This window comes from Brienomyrus brachyistius, chromosome 24, assembly GCF_023856365.1.
Source record: "Brienomyrus brachyistius isolate T26 chromosome 24, BBRACH_0.4, whole genome shotgun sequence".
Classification (NCBI taxonomy): domain Eukaryota; kingdom Metazoa; phylum Chordata; class Actinopteri; order Osteoglossiformes; family Mormyridae; genus Brienomyrus; species Brienomyrus brachyistius.
In genome coordinates, this window is record NC_064556.1 from 7,685,678 (window position 1) to 7,701,721 (window position 16,044).

Genomic DNA, 16,044 nt, shown 5'->3' on the forward strand with positions numbered 1-16,044 from the left:
GTCCGCCCCAGTCGTACTAGTGAGGAAGAAAGATGGCACATACCGTTTCTGTGTGGACTATCGTCGCCTGAACGCAGTCACTATTAAAGACTCGCATCCTCTTCCACGTGTTGATGACACGCTGGATCGTGTAGCTGGTGCACGAATTTTTAGCACCATTGATCTAACAGCTGGCTATTGGCAAATACCTCTTGACCCCAAGGTTAAGGAAAAAACGGCTTTTTCGACGGGCACTGGTTTATTCCAGTTTCGAGTTATGCCTATGGGGATTTCTAATGCTCCTCCGAGCTTTCAGAGGCTTATGGAGTTGGTGCTGCGTGGTTTGCACTGGAGCATTTGTCTTATTTATTTGGACGATATAATCGTCTACAGTGTCAGCTTTGATGAACACCTCAAGCACCTCCAGGAAGTCTTTGAACGATTTCGCGCTGCGGGTCTGAAGCTTAAGCCATTTAAGTGTTGTCTGGCGTGCTCCTCCGTCACATTTTTGGGACATCGCGTGTCCAGTGCCGGAGTGGAGCCTGACCCCTCTAACACACACAAAGTGTCCACATGGCCAGTTCCTCACTCTGCCACCCACGTACGGGCATTTCTGGGTCTCTGCTCTTACTACAGACGGTTCATCAAAGATTATGCATATTGCAGAACCCTTACATCACTTGACCCGTAAAGGGGTACCATTTGTATGGTGTGACAGGGCTGAGGAGGCTTTCCTGTCCCTGAAAGGGGCCCTGACGTCCCCACCTGTCATGGCTTTCCCGGATCTCTCAATACCATTCATTCTACATACGGATGCTTCCCATCATGCAATAGGCTAGGTCTTATGTCAGGTCATTGGCAGCACAGAACATGTCATCTCTTACGCCAGCCATGTACTCTCGGCCTCGGAGCGTAAATGGTCCATGTTCGACAGGGAGCTCTATGCAGTCCTGTGGTCTGTGCGGCACTTCCGTCACTATTTGGCTTATCATCCTTTTACAATTGTGACGGATCATAAGCCACTAGTTGGGCTAAAAAAAATTCCCCTAGATCACGACCCCACGGGCAGGCGAGCACGCTGGGCTGTGGAACTTGACCTCTATGATTGGGCAATTGTCCATCGGGCTGGTCCGAAACACCTTAACGCCGATGCTATGTCCCGCCGCCCTGCAGAGGTCCCCTTTGACATACCTTGTTCCCCGGATGCTTCCCACCCGACTTCCGTTACAGTCGCCACTCAGACTTCTGCAGATTTTTCTACACTACAGCCGGGGGCTACCCTGGTCAAGCCCATTGTCACCACGACCACACCTACTTCTCTGGGTTGTACATTGCCGTACGCCACTGCAAGCTTGGTGCAGATACACAGTGATCTGGAGTTGGGCAAACACCAACGAGATGATCCAGACCTGGCGGTTGTGGTTGCCTGGTTGGAAAATGGCACGAGACCCCCCCTGTGGCGTCTGCGAGCTGCTTCCCCGACATTGAGGAAACTGTGGTCGCAGTTTCCTCGTCTTTCTCTGTGTGATGGAATTTTATGCAGGCATCTCTATCGTCCATCTGGGCATGCCGTCTGCCACCAGGGGGTTATACCGCGAGCCCTTGTTCCCAAGGTCCTATACCTGGTGCACGGTCACCCAGCGTCCAGTCATTTTAGTTATGCGAAAACGATTGACAAGGCAACGCGTTCCTTCTATTGGCCCTACATGTCATCTGACGTGGCTCGTCACTGCCAGTGCTGCGCAGCTTGTCAGTCCCGGCGTTCCCCAGTCCCTCGCTTGCAAGCCCCCCTTGTCTCCATTTCTCCAACCCACCCATTTCAGATTGTCGCCGCTGACCTAACAGAGCTACCGGTGTCCTCAAAAGGGTACCACTACGTGTTAGTCATGCTTGATCTCTACACGAAGTTTGTCAACCTGTATGCCCTGAAAGATCAAACGGCGATCACCGTGGCTCGTTGCATATTCGACCACTACCTTCCCCAACATGGGGTCCCAGAAGCTTTACATTCAGACCAGGGTCGTCAGTTCGAATTAGACCTCATAAAGCACCTCTGTAGCTTAATGTCCATCACAAAACTTCGGACATCTCCTTATCACGCGCAGTGTGATGGGGTGGTGGAGCGGCAGAACCGTGTGCTGAAGGATGAGCTATCGAAGTACCTTTTTGACTCCGGTAGAGATTGGGATGAACATTTACCCCAGGTAGCGCTGGCCTACAACACCACAACTCATTCATCCACAGGCTTTACTCCATTCTATCTGGCTCATGGCCGAGAGGCAAGGGTCCCTATTGATGCTTTTCAGACACACAGTCCCTTGACCGCTGCCACACCTGGCACCCTTGCAGCATACGTGTCCTCTCTTCGTCGCCGTTTAAGCCAGGCTTATCGTGCAGCTTCAGCATTTAGGGATAAGGCTCAGGCCTCTCAACAGCAGCACTATGACCGACACATGAGGTACGCCCCATACAAGGCAGGGGATCTAGTGTTGGTTGATGATCCGGCGCATCGTCGCAACAAGCTTGCACCCCGCTGGGTTCAAGTCAAAGTCAAAGTCAAAGTCAGTTTTATTTGTCAATTCCTTCAAATGTACTTGACATACAAAGGAATCGAAATTACGTTTCACACTGTCCCATGCGTAGACATTGACAACAATAAGTGCAGATGCACACAAAAACCGTTCTAAACAATAAGGTAATATTAAGAAAAAGTGCAAGTAGGCTTAAGGCATTATACTTAGGTAACATACAGGATATAACAAGACAAAAACATAACATATAGTAAAGTATTCCAGCAGTGTGCACAGGGGAAGTAGTATACTAGTCTACTTGAGATAGTCCCAGGTTGTGGTTGGTAAGGGTTTTTTTTTTTTTTGTTTTAGTGCAGCACAAGATTGTAGCAGCAGTAGTAGTAATATAAATACTGGTAAAAAAAAATAAATAAATACTAAAAGTATATAGCAGCAGGTGTATGCAATTTGCAATGCAGAGGTACTTATTTTTCAGTCAAGAGTGTTGTTTTTTAGTTCTTAGTTCAGAGTGTTTGTTTCCTTGTTGGGGAGTGGGTGTGGGTGGGGGGTAGAGTCCAGTCTGTCTTCCTATACTCCTGCCAGTCTGGTGATTCTGCTGGCTGGGAGCCGGGAGGGGAGGGAGGGAGGGAGGGAGAGAGAGAGAGAGAGAGAGAGAGAGAGAGAGATTTATGAAAAATGGCTCTTTGCTTTAAAAAAGTTGCCGACCTCTAGCCTAACTCATTGTAGCCAGGGGTTAGGCTGATACTTCTACAAAATTTGATAAATTGGTCTGGACTGGGGGAGTCTAATATGATATGCTATCATGGGGCCCAAAATCTCTAGAAACACCCCTGATTGTAGGAATTACATGTCACGATGGTCGGAACAGAGAGACCGGGATCCGGGTATGCAAACCGTTAATCGCTTTATTTGGATAAACCAAACAGAGGCACTGAAAGGGACAAGCAAGAGGCAGGGGCGAAAGACAAGCAAGGAGGTTGTAAGCCGGGGAGTCAGTCCTACAGGAAAACACGGGACAAGATCACACGGGGTAGCGGGAACAGGACGAGCCGGAGCAGGCAGGGTAGACGAGTCAGGAGCGGGGACGGGTCTGGAACGGGAGAGAGAGAGGTAAGGAGAGGACACGGAGTAAACAGGCAGGGTTAGGTTTCAGGGAGAGACGATCGACAAGAGAGTGCTCGGTATGGCTTCTAATCATCAACGCAATACTTCACAATGGGTCCGTGACTTCGGGCTGGCTTTATCTCTAGGCACGTTACGCGCAACGAGCCGCAGCTGGTGGTATTCGCCTGTATGGGCGTGACATTACGTAAGTTTTAAATCTGCAACATACTTATATTTTACCTTGAATACCATTATCAGTCTGACTATATAAAATGCTACTTTTATTTTCACAATAGTCTGTATAAACTGAGGTGGTTAAAGTTTGTTCGGAAAAAGATACATTTGTCCAAACAATATTGGCTCTGTATATCTCAACTGGGTGAAATTGTATGTCAACCCCATAACTCGTTAATTTTGGTTTTCTGTTCAAAGTTGACCTGAATGGTATTTCTTTAAGCATTTTTCAGGGGAACTTTGAGTTTCAGATCTCAAATCATGTAATTCCTAGGGAATTCATGAAGATGTGTTGAAGGATTATAATAATATATTCTAGCAATCATATGACTGTTAAATCCCAAACATACATTGGCACATAGTTTACCTTTAATACTATTGTCTATGTGACTGCATAATACCAAGAGAGCAAAGTCCCATTGAAACAACACTGATTAAACATCACACAAAATCACTGAAACAACAGTGATCTTCAATATTGTTTAAACATTGATCTTGATCATTGGCCATCTATTCAATATTGAAGACCTGACCATGTTCAACAAGGATTCAACATTGATTCAGTTGTATTTTGTTCCAATAAATCAGCCATGAATCTATTATTGAAACATTGTACATTTAAACAATGTTTATTTCAGGTTGTTTCCTAAGTGATTTATAATGTTGAAACTATGCAAAATCAGTTATGAAATCTAAAGCCTGATATAAATGAAACACCAAGAAAAGTGGCGAAACATAAAAGCATATTTATTAGTGCACACATTTCTAAACATTTATACACAGAAAAACGAACACTCACATATTCATTTGTTTAGATTAATATACACTATATGGGAAAAAAAGTATTGGGACACTCCTATTAATTAGGGGAATTGTCTGATTAAGCCACACCCACTATTGACACAGATGACTCTCCACTTTGCATCATCATATGACGCTTTCTTTACAACAATGCAGTTCTCAACATTTTTGCCCAGTTAGAGCTGCCTTGGTCAACCACGTGTGAAATGATTGTAAAGGACAAAATGTCTGGCACCAAGTTCAGTTGTGAACTGGTCGGTCACAGAAGCTCACATTAAGGGCCCTGATAACCGCAACCTGAAGTCAGCAAATCCAGCGATGTTTCAGCATCCAATGGAAAGCGTCAACAATAGAGTAAAAGGACATTATAGCAACAATGGGCTGACTAACTTCTTAAAATACCCTCGGTTTTGTAATGAGATGCTGGACAAGATGGTGTCCCAATACTTTTGTCCATATAGTTTATTTATGTTATTAACCATGAAGTGAAAAACATCATGTCTCTAAGTATAAGCACAATGTTCTAATTCCTACTTTCACATTTGCAAAAATCTGTTAAAACTGCAGCACCTGACAGCTGCTAAGATAAGGTCAGTATGTTATGCAAACCCTGAAATGGGAATTACTGCATTATTAACTAACTATTTATGAACTATGGCATGGCCACAGTTATCTGTGTGACTATATAAAAATGCTTTTTAACTCCTGCTTTTACCAGGGACCGGCTGACCAGGCTGTTTCATTTATGATGCTTTGGATTAAAGTGTCTGCTGAATAAATGCATGGAAATGCTTTCTTAGAGATAGTGAAAACACAGTGTTTTACTGAACAGGTCTGCAAGTTGACATCTGGAGAATGGGAACTTTGCACAGTCAACCATGGAGGAATGTCAAGTGGAAAGAAAGGTATGGAGCCTGTTTTATATTTATCAGGCATTATAAACTGTATCATTTTTTTCACCAGTGTCGCTTTTATAATTTTTATAATGTATTGACGATGTGTGGAGGGTGAGGGATGGGCGTGGAAGGTAATAGTTAATTCAGTGGTTACACCTGGGTTGTGAGGGATCTGGGGTTAAGAGAGGGAGTGGGAGCCGCGTTGGAGAGATGTTTCTTTGGTCTGGTAGGCGCCGTGCGCATTGGGTCCGGGGGAGGTGCTGCTCGCATGCCGTTTAGGGCTGCTGGCGGTGAAGCCAGAGAGTGGCTGGTAGGGACAGTTCCCGGTGCGGTAGGACGAGGACAGTCAGGACAGTGGGGGTAGGAGGCTGTGACCACTGCTTAGACGGGGTGGTTGATAGACGGGAGTAGCGGCACCCTCATAGGGCCGGATTGGCTGTCGGAGGGGGCTGGAATTCCCTTGCCGTGGGACGTCCTAGGTGATGGACCGGTGCAGTCATTCCTTCCCCGGGGAAGGGTCCTGATCCTCGGGGGGGAGGGGGTTTTCTGTTTTAACTATGTCTTTATTGTGTGTGTCTTTCGTGTGTTTTTAAAGGAGCAGCGTAACCGCTTATGGTCGGGACAGGACTATAGAGGCGGTTCGGGTCCTGTAACGCTTGCTTGTGCCCGAAGTGTGGGGATTACTGTGCATTGCAGTGCTATTGGTGTGCTGTGCCCTAATGGGGATGCTGTGTGGTGTGGGATTTCCTGTGTGGTAGCGTGGGTTAACACACGCTTGAAAAGGGGTGGTGTGCTACGGGGAGAAAGCGGGACCGAACTCTTTGTGAATCCAGATCCGACCCGATGGGTTATTGCATGAATTGTATTGAATAAAGTTATCCTTGTAATTGTCGCGGCTGTCTGGTGGTGATCTGTTCTCCGTTTACAGCCTCTGACGCTGGTTTGGGTTCGTTACAGTATATATTCTTAAATTTTACATGAGTACTGTATCCCCCATCTCTCTCTCTCTCTCTCTCTCTCTCTCTCTCACACACACACACACACAAACACATAAATACGGGGCAGGTAAGGACACTGTGCCCATGATCAGTAAGAACATAATCAATCGATAAATTTAATAGCGTTAGACATCATCCGCATAACTGCTGATACTCCAACGATCCACCTGTCGATCTCCAGCTCCAATCCTCTCTCACTCGTGAACAGGATCCTGAGACATAAAGTCTAACGCTTGAGGCAGTAACTCTTCCCTACCCTGGAGGGGGCGATCAAGCCCTTTTCTGCTTGAAAACCATGACTTCAGAGGTGCTGATCCTCATCTTGGTTGTTTCATATTACATTTTCGTACTTCAGTAAAAGTGCAGATTCCACAACAAAACGTAACTCAATTAAAAGTAAAACTCATCCAGTAAAATACTACAAGTAAAATTAGAAAAAATACCTGGTCTTAAAAATACTTAAGTATGCAACCGGGTGGGAAAGCAGTCTTTGTTTGGCACTCGTTTAAGGGGAGGGAGGGGACAGACTTTGTTTTCGTTTTGGAAAAGGTGTACTCTCTCACTTTAAGGTGATAGCCTTGCCCGGGTTGGGAACCGCCCCGGAGGTAATTTTTTTGTTATTCCCCTACCCCCGCCCGTTTTTGGAGAAAGCATGGCCATGGAGCACGTGGGGAACGAGTGATCCGCGCAGAGTAAATGTACATTTCCCTCGATATTGAAATGTAATGTTACAAATAATGTTTTTTGTGTCTTAGAAGGGATTAGTGACAGTCGGATTAACATCTGTGTATTAGTAAAGCGGAATGCAATGTAAATGTGTTTTATTAATTTACATTAATGTATAGTTTTTTTTTGTTTCATTCCGTGTATGTTATCCATTAGCGGGGTATGAATAGCTTGGGGCTTTCATGCAAGCCGTTCTGAAGGGAGCGAACCGTACGTGGAGAGATGCGAGATACTGAAATGATTGGGTTAAATGAGTGTATATATTCGGTTGTATGTATTTTTGTATTTCCTTGTGCAGTTACAATGTACTGCCTTATTTTACACACGGTTAAAGGAAAAGTTTGATTTATTTTACTTCGAGTATTTGCTGTAGGGAAAGCTGATCTGCACCCGTGTATTGTAGTTGTACCGCACAGTAAAACATATAAAGGAAAGAACGGGAAAACTCGGCTCAGTTGCCTTTCCATTTTATTTTGGGCATCCAGCAAATAAAGAGCCCAAATTATTTGTGTTTGTCTGTGTGATGTTAATTGCACTGGCTACAAGTGAAAAATACTATACATTCAAATTTATTGTTCTTACCAGAAGCAAGCTATTTTTTTACATTCACCCAAGGCAGGTTTGAATATAGCATTGTAAGTTACAGTGCAGCACTGTAGGAAAACTGAATTGCAAGAGGGTAGGTGGATATTTTAAATTTATTCAAAAATACCTGTGAAACTTGCTGAGCTTCCCGGCATAAATAGTGGAATAATGATTTAATTCAAACTAAATATCAATCTAGATGCCAGATTTATTAATTAATTTAAATCCCTCTCCCTCCACAATGGAAAATGGCTGATCGTCCAATGCAATCATCACCATTATTTCAGTATTACCTCTAGCACTGATAACTTTGAATAATGATAAAGTTTAAACATCAGCCAACAATTTTGGTGAGTTGAAATATTGTTTAAGAATTGTGAGAGAAAATCGTGATCTCAATTCAGAGTAAAAAAATTGTGATTTTGCCTAGTATCGTGCAACCCAACCCAACTTAGATGTGCTTCATGCAATGATTTTTTTTTTTAATTGGGTGAGTAACGATGGTCTTATGTCGAATGTGTCCTTTAGTATCCATCCATCCATTTTCGAAACTGCTTATCCTACTGGGTCGCGGGAGGTCCGGAGCCTATCGCAGGGAACACCCACACACCATTCACTCACACATGCACTCCTATGGGCAATTTAGCAACTCCAATTAGCCTCAGCATGTTTTTGGACTGTGGGGGGAAACCGGAGTACCCGGAGGAAACCCCACGACGACATGGGGAGAACATGCAAACTCCACATACATGTGACCCAGGCGAAGACTTGAACCCGGGTCCCAGAGGTGTGAGGCCACTGTGCTAACCACTGCACCACCATACTGCCGTCCTTCAGTATAAGAAACTAATTATTAATTACTGGATTAGTATTAATTAATTACTATGCTGGAATGGTTTGTTTTTCCAATAAACAATATGATAGAAGTCCCAGTTAGTCAATTACTGGAAGATTTAGTTCCAGAATATGAATGGAATTCATTAATTACAGTATAACTACTTAACCATGGTGTTACGTGCCGTAAGGTTAGGGGAGGGATTGTCCTGCAGATCCTGCTCGTTGCCCAGCTCCCTTCGACTCCGCCTCCTGGACCTGGCCACGACCCAACCTTCGACGCTGCTTCCGCATCTAGTATTGAAAAAGCCGTGGCGGGAAATTAGCAGGAGCTCTGCTCACAGTTGGTTTTGGTTATTGGATTGCTTGTATGTTGATTACTTGTGTATGACAGATTTCTGGTTTCCTGATCTCCGACTCTCGCTTTGCCCCTTCAGTACCTTTGCTTTTGGTTTTGATTGTTTACTGGTTTTGATCTCTTGCCTTCCTCCTGATTACTCTCTTTGCCTCGCCCCTTTGGTTACTGTGTTTCGGCTTTGGTGTGTTCTGTATGTTCGTTTTTGTTAAGTGCGTAGGGAGTGACTGCTGTTTTGTTTTGCGTACGTGTTGCTTATTCTGTGTTTTGGTTAGGGAGTTAGGCTTAGTCTGTGTCATTTCGTTTTCTCATCTTTTCATTTCGTTTAGAATTAGCTTTGTTTGGGACGTGTTCGGTAGTGCTGTTTTGTTTATTGTTTTGGCTGTGTCACTCCCGAAGTCTGTTACCCTATTGTTTGTGAAAGTCTTTGTGAATAAATATAAAAAATACAAAAAAAGATCCCTTTGTTTCCCGTGTTCCCTTTTCCCATACCCTGGTTGTCTCGTTTTCCCTCTCCTTTCCCTTTACCTTTCTGATGGTCCTCAACCCTAGACTGAGGATCGTAACAATGGTTAGAACATTCGTCCCACGAACGTAACTCTCAGCAGGCATGTAGCAACTCTGTAGGAAAACTCTGCTCATGGCCGCAGAGTCTCGCGATACTTTAGGACAAGCTCGGGACTATTGTTCCAAATCTCTGAGTCCAGCGTATCCTCTTCTTTACTGATCTGTGCTCGACCATTTCTAGCAGTATTTGGTGAGTATAGGTGTGCCGGATGTTGATTTCTACCGAATTACAGAGATCCACACAATCTACACACATTTAACACATTTTGTGCCGATTTTCTTTTCAACCCTCGAGTGGCCACCACATTCGCATGTTGGGTAAAAGCATTGGATAAATGAACAATTACTAATAATAATGAAAGATCTATTTAATTATGTAGTTTTAATATATGGGATTATTTGCATTCCTATTTTGACTAATTCCTATTTACAATTCCAATGTTCATTATTTTAGCACAAGAGACAGCCTCAAGAAATTTGTGCAAGAATACAGACCCACTATTGACTCAGTACCTCAGGCTCGGATTCTTCTCGTTGGTGATGTTCGTGCTGGAAAATCAAGCTTCTTCAACTCCATCAGCTCTGTCTTCTGTGACCACATAACAGCCCAAGCCAAAGTAGGAGACAATCCCACCACCCTGACCCTGAAGGTAATGTGATCATCTAAATCTTCCTGTCATGGGGCCTGTATCACAAAGCTGGTTCATTGAGGTCAGGCTTCAAAGATAAGTTTAATTTTGACTAAACCAAATGCAATTTAAGATAATCGGTATCATGATGCTGACTATCAGCAAACTGTATCAAGTCAGGTTCTTAATGAAATCAGATTATTGCCTGAGTGCATGCAGCTGTACTTCAGGTATACTACGCAGCTATACTTCAGGTATACTATGCAGCTATACTTTAGTGCTGCTTATGAATTTTCTATGAATGCATAATAAATACATTATGAAGGTGCAGTTGATGTAGAATGTTACTCAATTTATCTTTTCAGATAGCCATACTCATGTTGTTGCGTATGTCCCACCTACACACACATTCAATCTTTGTCAAATATAGTCTTAAATAACACACAAAAGCTTGTAATAGGAACTGAGTGTAGCTCCATCTTTTTACTTTGTCTCATTGCGAAATCTATTCCAGGTCAGACGTAACTCACGTAACAACAGATATCAAGGTGCCAGTTCCACTGCATTACCTATTATTATTACTATCAGTGCACCACTATAAAATGCCTTAGTAAAGGATAGCACAAAACAATTGTGCAACAGAACTGCATACATATCACATCTAAGTGTTAGTTTCTTTCATAGTTTGGATTTAAATTGAGAGAGTGCTGGAAAATGTCTCTACACCCACTGTTCATTCATGATAGCACTACGCCAGCTGAGGAATTGTATTAGTAGTAACAAATGAATGAATGTTACATTTCTATAGCACTTTTTTAAGAACCCAATGCACTTTACAGAACCAATGGGGAGCCACTTTAACCACCCCTATTGTCTAGCCCCCATTTGGATGATGTGACGGCAGTCATTCTGCACCAGTATGCTCACCACACAGTAGCTAAGGTGGTGAAGGGGCAGGAGAGAATTCACCAGTTAGATACAGGGAAAGATATTTTTTTCCCTCACTATCCCTACTGGACAAGCTGTCAGAAGGTGAATGACGTCATGTGTCTTCTTACAGTATCACACTTACCAGGTGAGGGAAGGCGCAGGTGGACGGCCTCTCTCATTCCTCCTGTGTGACACCATGGGATTGGAACAAACAGCTAATGGAGGAGTGAACACTGACGATATTGAGAGCATCCTGATGGGCTACATACTGGACGGGTACCAGGTAATTTTTCTTCACAAACTCTTTTCTAATGAAACTAAATATAATTTTTTGTTTGTTGTTTCAGCATTATTAATATACTGTTATTACAAAAATGTCATTTGAAATGACTTGCTTAATATTTTGTTTGTGTTTCTCATGATATCAGTCTCAGTGACTATCTGAATGTACCTAATTTTTTTTTTGTTTAGTTTGACCCTAAAATACCATGGAGCCAAAATGCCGATCACGCTCACGTTCCACCACTTAAGGAGAGGATCCACTGTGTGGTGTTTGTGGTAGATGCCTTAACACTTACACTTAAGAATTCAAAAGATGACAAAAACAAAAAATTGACTAAAATCAAAGAGAAAGCTGACTTGCTGGGTTAGTGACGGCCATCGTGTGATTTGAATGTGTGATGTGTTGCACTCAACCTGCCTTTCCTGAGACATGAGGAATACTAAATCATCATTCAGTGACATGAAAAAATAACCTTGAATAATGTATTTAAATATTCAGCATAAACCCATAGAACTTCAGTTGCTGGATTGGAAAATGGTAAACTGAATGTTTTTTGTAGCTTTGGCATTAAACACTACTCATGTTATAAGGAGCTCTTGGCTGCTCCTCCACACAGAGATGCTCCATTTGCAAGAAACTTGAGGGTTCTCTGTCACATAGAGCCTACTTTAGGGGATGGAACTGAATTCTGGCACATTATCATGAGCTCAGCTGAACACGTGGACTCAGGAAGGGCAGAGAGATGCTGGCAGGTGCTTCTGAGTAAGACAGACAGTGTGCTGATTGCTTTGAGCTTGCTCAAGAAATTCTGTCAGCTAATGATGGCTTATTCCATAGAACATACAATATGTCACTAGTGAAACTTTTCCATTGATGTTTTTAGATGTCCCTCTAATGGTTCTACTGACCAAAGTGGACAAAGTATGCCCACACACTAGAAAGAACTTGAAGAACGTTTACTGGAGTAACTATCTAAAGGAGCAGGTGAGTACCAGGGTGTAACGCTGGAATCAGTCCTGAGAGCTGCACTGACATATAAGGACAGTATTGGTGCAAACCTGCACCAGGACACCTGAGTAGTAAATGGACCTGAATTTCTGCAGCAAATATATGCAGCACAAAAATTGAGTGATAGATAACCTTTAATGAGCCGGCATCCTGGCCTGGGTGTCTCCTTCCTCAGGTCCTCTGTTTCCTGGGATAGATTCAACAACAACAACAAATTTATTTTTATATAGCGCATTATCACATTACATTGTCTCAAAGCGCTTTACAGCATCCTCACCCAAAGCCCCCAGTGAGTAAGCCATAGGCGACAGTGGCAAGGAAAAACTCCCTAGAAGGAAGAAACCTTGGGAGGGACCAGACTCAAAGGGGGAGCCCATCCTCCAGGGGCCGGCAGGGATAGTCAAATAGAGAGATGGTTCAGTGCCAGAGATGGGGAAGCGCCAAGTCACATTGTCCCAATCATAAGATTTGGGAAATAACTGGAGAGCAAAGAAGATGACAAACCAATGCCGAGTTTTCTTCCAATCGCCAGGCAACTAGAGTTAAGGCAGTGGGTCATACATGGAAGATCACACAGGCAGAACGGCGAGCTGGATGCAGGGACGTCATTGGTGGTGGCGACGTCACATGTAGTAGGGTATGCTGGACATCTTGATAGATTGAGGTCTCCAGGCATAACCCCCCAGGAGGAGTAGGGGAAATAAAATGTACAATTAGGCAAAGTAGAGGAGGATATTGGCAGTGCTAAAAGCTAGGTGAGTGCAATATGAAGTGCAATGTGCAAGCTCCGGCAGATATGGCTATGGCAGCATCAGTAGGAGGGAGAGGCAAGTGGAAAAGCAGGCATGGGGAGTCCCTGAAACGTCAACACTCCAGTTCCACAAGAGATTGCGAAGCTAGAGTGACAGCACTGACAGGTCAGTTTATCCAAAGCCAATAGCACCGATCCCCACCCAGCTCTACACCTCACACTACAGGTCTGACTGGGAGTGAAGAGTTAGCTAGGGCTGGAACTAGTGTCCCTATACGCTAAACTAAAAAGGTGTGTTTATAGTCTAGACTTGAATATTGAGAGTGAGCCTGACACCCGCACATCTGGTGGAAGACCATTCCACAGCTGAGGAGCTCTGAAGGAGAAAGCTCTGCAGCCTGCCGTAGCTTTTTCTACCTTAGGCACTAACAGGTATCCCATGGCTTGATGCTTCTGAGTAAGACAGACAGTGTGCTGATTGCTTTGAGCTTGCTCCATCATTGAGCTTCAATGATGGATGGATGACAAATCTGTGTCTTACAGTATATTTCATTGCCATCAAGAGCTTTAGAACTTCAATTGCATATCCATGTTCAGCAGCATCAGCTAAAAACAAATTCATACCATTTCAAAATTAGCTTATTGCAACCCTGTTTGACATGAATTTCCCCATACAGAAGTTGAAGAAAATATGTTTCACAAGGAACGAATATTTTAACTGCATGTCTCTCTGCAGATCGAAAAAGCGAGTCGATTACTGGGCATCCAAGTGTCAAATGTCTTTCCAGTGAGGAATTACTTCCAGGAGACTGAGCTGGACATGCACTGTGACATCCTGCTTCTCACTGCAATGCAGAAAATGCTACACTTATCTAATGATTTCTTGGCTAATTTTGAGGAAGACTCAGAGTGAGTTATGGATTTAAAATTGTCTTTTCACTCAGGCATATATGATTTGTGTATAAAGCTGAGATATAATCAGACCACACACTGTAACCCTACACTGGATTAAGAGATTAAATATGAAATTAAAGATCAATAAAATTACCTGATGATTCCAACATGGGTCAGTGTCAGTCTCAAATCTAATTTGGTCCAGAGTTCTAGCTCTCTATTTTGAGTTTGCCTGTGTCACTGTCAATTTGATTACTAGATTATTGGATTGTAAATGGACAATCAAATAGTCGCACATTCAAATTCATCATCACTGGAGTTTTAATTAAAGGGTGTGTCACATGGACATTCTTCAGAAGATCTTATCAAAGTGCTTAGCTTGCTATTTTAACTGTACTTAGGCCCTTCTACACAGACTACCAACTGACTGCGGTAATAGAATTATCTTACATAACATGTCATGTCACCAAGCTAAACACTTATGTACAGCTGCAGAAAAAAATTAAGAGACCACAGCACAATTTTTTGTTTCACTCATTTCTCAATGTATGGTGCTGTGTCTCGGAATAATACTTTTTATAGCAAATTGTATTGCATATTCGTGAGCATTGTGTAACACTTAGTGAATGTAATCCTTAGGACAAAACTATAAAGATGTAACTTGAAAAGTACTATATAACCATTAGAGAATGTAGCCCAGTTACTGCTGCCGGATCCAGCCTCAGAGTTTCTGTACCTGCATCTTATTTTAGCCCTGATTGTATGAAATGTGCATTATTCAGCTCTGCAGATTGTCCATGTTGAATTCGCAACAATATAATTGGCTGTAATATGTAGCCAGTTAAAACTTCCAAAGACTGATAAAGCTCATTGTAATAAAAACACCTGGTTTCTCACAATAGTTGTGGGCGTCTTACCTGGGTCTGCATCACGGTGCCCTTGGCCGACTCCGCCCCCTCTGACATGAGTATACAAAACACTGTGGAGCCCATTTTGCTATCATTGTGCTTCCAGGAAATATGACTGGCAGCTTTATCTTATAGAGGTGGGGAAGTAATTGGATTCCAAAGGAGACAGGGGATAGTGGTAGGACAGAAAGGGGCGGGAACTACCTGAGCCACGGAATGGGAAGCAATCATCACCACCTCTGCCATCTTCAGTTATGCTAGTCATTGCAGTTATGCTTTCACCATTAGAGGAGGAATTACTATCTGATAAATTGAGAAATGAAATCATGTGTCAGGTTCTGTGTTTAGTGTGGATTCATGTTACTTCTGATTGGATGGACAAACCCACATGGTTCCCTACAATGGTAATGTAGCATTAAAGTGGCTTCAACAGAAGAGTTTTTCCAGGGACACTTTTTGGTCTCTGTGTCAGCAAAAGACACAAGGAATCATACTGGTTTTACTGGAGGGAGATGATGTTTGTTGTGAGAAGGTCACTAAAGAGTAGTAGGTATTAAATATCACCAGGATCATCTAAAATGCTATGCGCATCAATTCAACATGATCCTCCTGATTTTTCATGACAGAAACACTCATAACTATGGCTATTAAACTACAATGTTAGTCATTCATACTTGCCTGTAGTACTGGTGTGGTAGAAACATTTTTAATCAACCTCTCTGATAACACAGAGAGTCACTTAGAATAAAAGTCTGGACCTTTCAGTTTGGTGAGTAAAGGAAATCTCTTTTATTCCAGCAAAGCGCTCTCATCACACTCTGGCACTCGGTACCAAGTCACCCGGAGCACACAGAGCAACTAGTTGATAAACCATAATTCCCAATTCCCAATAAGGACTTCTAAGTCCTGATTGGTCACCAAACACCAACAAACTGAGCTCAAACATACAACAAACACAATTCTCCTGCTCTATGGGTTCACCTTGGCAGCAAGGTAAAATCCACCCATTTTGCTCAGTTTACCAGAATATG

At 43.1% G+C, this 16,044-nt stretch overlaps 1 protein-coding gene and 1 long non-coding RNA gene across 2 annotated transcripts in view; both read left to right on the top strand.

Annotated features, from left to right (window-relative positions):
- The window catches only part of LOC125720163 (interferon-induced protein 44-like), a 50,930-nt gene that overhangs the window by 1,422 nt on the left and 33,464 nt on the right, over positions 1-16,044 (top strand). The gene's annotated exons all lie outside the window — the stretch shown is intronic.
- On the top strand, positions 3,404-5,555 carry LOC125720180 (uncharacterized). Its single transcript, XR_007385374.1, has 3 exons — positions 3,404-3,620; positions 3,761-3,819; positions 5,482-5,555. It is a non-coding gene; the product is annotated as an uncharacterized LOC125720180 (long non-coding RNA).